The sequence below is a fragment of the Physeter macrocephalus genome, chromosome 7 (assembly GCF_002837175.3).
Source record: "Physeter macrocephalus isolate SW-GA chromosome 7, ASM283717v5, whole genome shotgun sequence".
Classification (NCBI taxonomy): domain Eukaryota; kingdom Metazoa; phylum Chordata; class Mammalia; order Artiodactyla; family Physeteridae; genus Physeter; species Physeter macrocephalus.
Genome location: NC_041220.1, coordinates 60,338,452 through 60,344,451, shown reverse-complemented (window position 1 = coordinate 60,344,451; position 6,000 = coordinate 60,338,452).

Below are 6,000 nucleotides of genomic sequence, written 5' to 3'. Positions count from 1 at the left end.
TATGTAAAAAAGACAACCTGGAACTCTAAACAGCAGATTCATGGTCAGAAAGGCCTTGACCCAGCATCAAAAGATTTGTTAATGAAAAAATTAGCAAAAAAAATTTGCTAATTTGCATAATGACAGGTTTTTAGTAAAAGTAAAATGCCTAAGTTATATATGTATAATTTTTTACAGTTCCCTACTTTAACTTTTTAGATGAACCAAAGGACTGCTTAGCTTCAGTTCTCCAAGACAAATTTCCTCTCTTCATGTGGTTGTAAAGTGTGGCAGGTTCAATATTTCTCCCATTTATATGATATAATAAGCCTGGATTTGGCCCTAAACTGATAACCAGTTTCCATAAATAAGACCATTTTCCTCCTAAGTTTTCTCTTAGACATTACAGGGGAGAATGCAAAAATCAAGGCAATCAACTTTTGAGAAATTTTTTACAAAGTGATCCTTTATTTTATTAAACATTCCAATTCCACCTAACAAAGCCTTTTCTTGTGCAGCAGCTCGCTCTCATCAAAGTGTTAAATCACCCTCTTTAAGACAAAACATAAACTAGAAAGCTTAACTTCTGATTTGGTTTCCATTTCTGGGAACACACAAAAAAATCAAGATTAACAGTCATGAATCCTAAGGCAAGTCCCAGTAGGTCAGATTTAGATGACAGCATATTCACATTAAATTACTTTGTGTATGTTGGGACATGGCTAAGTTTCAAAAAGCAGAAGGGCTGTGCTTATTTGCCATACTCCCTTCAACCAAAGTGAAGAGGCGGTTATATAACTTGCCAGGGCAAGTAGTAGAAATGAGTCAGACAGGACCAGCCCTAGAAAAAATTGTGAATTAGGCAGTTTGACTTCAGTGTCACATCCCTTTAGTACTACATATACTTCTCTGATCCCCTCCCTTGGTTTCATCAGCCCTAAGGGCCACCATCATACCACATACCTCTTCCCCACCAAATTCCTTTCTCTCATTCTTTCTCTTCCACTCATAATGAAACTAGCTTCCCCTCATTCCTCCTTCCCCTTCATTAATTAAAATTTACCTCTCCAGTATCTCTCGCCCTCCAGGTTTAAAGTGACAACTACCTAATCTGATAAATGAATCATACTAATATGCAAAGAGAGAAAGCTGGAAGGTAAAGCTTCAAACTTTTAAAGTCAACACCTTGTATTTTAACTCATTAGTGACTAAAAGTGAGAATTACCAGCTGAGGCATTCAGGGGAGAGAAATATTTTGAGTCAGGTAGAGCACTTGGCAAATCAAGCAGGAGTAGGGTGAATGCTTTTAACCTAACAGGGTGCCAGCCCTAATCAGAGTAACTAATAAGCCCTGGTCAGTTTGGGGCCAGTAGGGGGAAACTGGAAAAGAGCCAAGAATCTGGCTGGCAAAAAAAAGCAGAAGATACAGAAGCACCACAATTAAATTTTTCTGACTTAAACTTTCATAGGACTGGCTAGCCCTGGCACCTAGTAAATATTTTCTAAAGTTCATCTTCAGAATGAAAGAGATTATGTAAAATTTCTTTCTCATTTAGACTAAAACACTAACTCCAAAAATCTGTACAGCTTTGGTTATTGCTGTTATTTGATTTTTTAAAACAGTGCTTTAAAGTTCACAAATCGTTTTCATACGCATATTTCATGTAATCCTATTGAATATTGAAAGAACATTACAGGCTATTATATGTGGAACATATCAGCTATTCTTATTTCCTTCACTTTATAAAAGAGGAAAATGATGCTCAAAGAAGTTAGGTGACTTGCCAAGATTTGTACTTAGGTCTTCTGAGTGCAAATGCTGTGCTCTTTCAGTGTACTGAGCTACAAGGCTGCCTCCCAATGTTTAGAGTTATCTTTGCCATTGCTGTCATGTAACTCTACATCCTAGGGGAATTCTCACATTTTAAAGAGAGTTCAGCTACCACCAAAAGAAAATAACCTGCTTATTCAATGGACCTGAGGGTAACTGTAGTCCTATCTGGTTTCCATTGCTGCATTTTTTTCCCTAGCTAATTCTTGGTTCACTTGGAAGTGTTAGTACTGCCTCACAAAGTCTTCCTTAAGCATTGTCAGAGTTTGTGCTCCAATTACCTGCTCATGTTTTCGTGGATTACTTATCTTGCTTCTGATTCTCACCTGGGCAATGTTCCCATCACAGTCCTTACTCTGTAAGCAAGAAAGGATAATATGTTTCTGGGCTTAAAGGTGGAAAAAAACACTAGCATAGTTAGTACAAGCCAGAGTACAAATATTTTATATTGAGATGAACATAAGAAGCCAGCTGTAAAAAGATGCTATTTACAGATTTAGATTAGCCTAGAATTCATTTCAACCTTTGAGGCGCCCCCAGCAAAGTCCCTGAATTTTTAATTTAATTTAAATTTAATTAATTTACAAAAATTTTTTTCTCATGATGAAAACTTTTAAGATCTACTGTCTTAGCAACTTTCAAATGTACAATAGAGTATTACTAACTATAGTACCTTTGCTGTACGCTACATCCCCATGACTAATTTATTTTCCAGCTGGCAGTTTGTCTTTTAACCCCCTTGGCTTTTTATACAAAAGTAAACATGGGACTTCCCCGGTAGCACAGTGGTTAAGAATCCACCTGCCAATGCAGTAGACACAGCTTCGAGCCCTGGTCTGGGCAGATCCCAAACGCTGTGGAGCAACTAAGCCCGTGTGCCACAACTACTGAGCCTGCGGTCTAGAGCCTGCAAGCCACAACTACTGAGCCCGCATGCCACAACTACTGAAGCCCACACAACTAGAGCCCGTGCTCCACAACAAGAGAAGCCACCGCAGTGAGAAGCCCGTGCACCGCAATGAAGAGTAGCCCCCGCTCACCGCAACTAGAGAAAGCCCACACCCAGCAACGAAGACCCAACGCAGCCATAAATAAACAAAGAAACAAATAAATAAATAAAAGAAATGGAGTGTGAATTAAAAAAAAAACAAAAAACAAAAGTAAACATGCTTGTTGTGAAGATTTTAAATAAAAATCCTCATAGAAACCACTGTTAACAGTATAAATATCACCATATACATAGATATAAGTACTTTTGAACAGAAATCAGATCGTTCTGTATGGCCACTTGATTTTGTCACTAGGTAATATATGTGGGTGACCACAGTTAATTTAAGCAATCCACCATTATGGACATTTACTTTGTTTTTAATTTTATTTATTTATTTTTTTATACAGCAGGTTCTTATTAATCTATTTTATACATATTAATGTATACACATCAATCCCAATCTCCCAATTCATCCCACCACCCCCCCACACACTCTCTCCGCTTGGTGTCCATACGTTTGTTCTTTACATCTGTGTCTATATTTTGGCCTTGTAAACTGGTTCATCTGTACCATTTTTCTAGATTCCACATATATGTGTTAACATACAATATTTGTTTTTCTCTTTCTGACTTACTTCACTCTGTATGACAGTCTCTAGGTCCATCCACGTCTCTACAAATGACCCAATTTTGTTCCTTTTTATGGCTGAGTAATATTCCATTATATATATGTACCACATTTTCTTTATCCATTCTTCTGTTGATAGGCATTTAGGTTGCTTCCATGTCCTGGCTATTGTAAATAGTGCTGCAATGAACATTGGGGTGCATGTGTCTTTTTGTATTATGTTTTTCTCAAGGTATATGCCCAGTAGTGGGATTGCTGGGTCATATGGTAGTTCTATTTTTAGTTTTTTAAGGAAACTCCATACTGTTCTCCATAGTGGTTGTATCAGTTTACATTCCCACCAACAGTGCAAGAGGGTTCCCTTTTCTCCACACCCTCTCCAGCTGTTTTTAATTTTATGACTATCAACAATACTGCAAAGAATATTCTTGATCATATCTCTGGTCATGTGTATAAATATTTCTATAGGATAAATTTCCAAAATGGAGTAAGTTAAAGGATATAAACATTATAAATTATGAAAGACACTGCAGTTGCACTCCTAAATAGAATAAGCCAACTTATAATCCTACCAACAATGATGAGACAATATCTATTTCACATATTTTCACCAATATCAGGTATGTCTTTAAAAGTATTTTTCTAATTTGATAGTATTTTTCTAACTTGATAGTTATAAACATCTCACTTTGTTTTAATTTTTATTTATACAGTTGTTTTATTTTTAAATATTCATTGCTTTTCTGAATTTCTTCTTTTGTAAATTTCTTATTCATTGGCATTTTATTACTCTATAGAAGCTTTACATGTTATGTAGTAAAATTTACAAATTCTTTTAAGGTTTTGGGGGACAAATGGATAGCTGCTGCTGCCACCAAAATAAATTCCATATGGATCAAAGAATAAACTGTGAAGGCTATAAAAGTTCTAGAAGAAAACATGGGATAATATTTTTGATAACAGAAAATAGAATGGCTTGTAAGCATATAAAAAGATGCTCATAAGAGAACGGAAATTATAGCTGTAATGTGGTAGCATTTTGTATCTATTAGACTGGCAAAGATCAAAATTTTGATGATACTGTGTTGGTGAGGGTGTGAAGAAACAGAGCACACTATCGAACTTTCCATCTATATTAGGATGACTGTAACTTGTACCACTTCTTGGTTTTGTCTACAAAAATGTAAAATGTTACTCTAACTCATCTTTTATTGCTTCTAAAAGGTTATCTATTGATCCCTGGAGTTTTCATATAATTTGCAAACAGATGACAATCCTAACATTTTCAGTATTTAATTTCTTATTTCTATTCCATATCTAATTTCATTGGCTGTCATTGCCTGACATGGTGCGATGGTGGGCATTCTTGGCCTTGTTCCTGACTTCAGCAGGAATAAGCACAGTGTTTCATTATTCAGCAAGTTTCTGGCTTTGATATAAAAATACATTCTTTAAAAATTTTTATTAAGGAATGATGCTGGATTTTACAAAATCCTTTTCAATATCAATTAAGACACATACAGCTTTTCTCCTTTGACTTATTAATATAGTCAACTATATGAATAAGTTTTCTATTATTGAATTATTCTTATATACCTGGCATAATTCCTCTTAACTTTGGCATATCATTTGTAATGTAGTTCTAGTTTCTATTGTTAATATTGTATTTTAATTTTATATTATATCTATCCAAAAGGAGATTAACCTATAGATTTCTCTTTTGTGTACTCTTTATCAGATTTTGGTATCACAGCCATTTATTTTAAAACCAGCCTTTCAGCTCATACAAAACAGAAGGATTACTGGTGAAAAAGCCTTGAGGGCAATCACCTGAAATGGTCTTAATGCAAAAAAAAAAAAGGAAAAATGCTCACAACACTGTGGTTTGTCTACTTTTGTGAAAATTTCCAACACTATACTCTTTATACTTTCTTACTGACATGAATTCACAAGTTATTCCAAGTATTATGGATGTTGCTTTTCTTTCTAATAAATACATGAACTTTCTTTCAGTGGCAAACAGAGGCAGATGTTCCATGAAGGTTTTTATTCTCACGAAACTACCTCTCCCTCTCTACCTTACCACCCTGATACTTCAACCAGAACATTTAAAAACTACTTCAGAAAATGGGGGAAAGGCTGGGGAAAGGGCTCCAATCCTTCATTTCTGTCTCTAGTTCAATTTGGCTGATCTTCTCACTGTTATTTACTTTCACCACTCTGTTCCTGCTGCTGCACTTTGGTTTTACTTTGTTTCCTTCAAATATCTTTCTTCATCTTTGCTTCTTTCATCCCACTCCCTACCCTTCAAAGCCCAGTTTAAATTCCTTTCCTCCTTAATCTGACTAATCCAGCCCTTTCTACATACCACAGACGTTCTCTCATTGACTACTGCACTCAGTGTTTGGCTGCACATTCTAACTATAATCTCAATTTGTTTCAAGAATGCTAGTTTTCTTTCTTAGGCTCTGTGGTTATCTCCTTGAGGGCAGGACCCTTATCTTAAAATTCTGCTGTGCATTTTCTATTGTTTAGCGCTGTGAGTAATCACATTCAGTGCACATTTGCAAG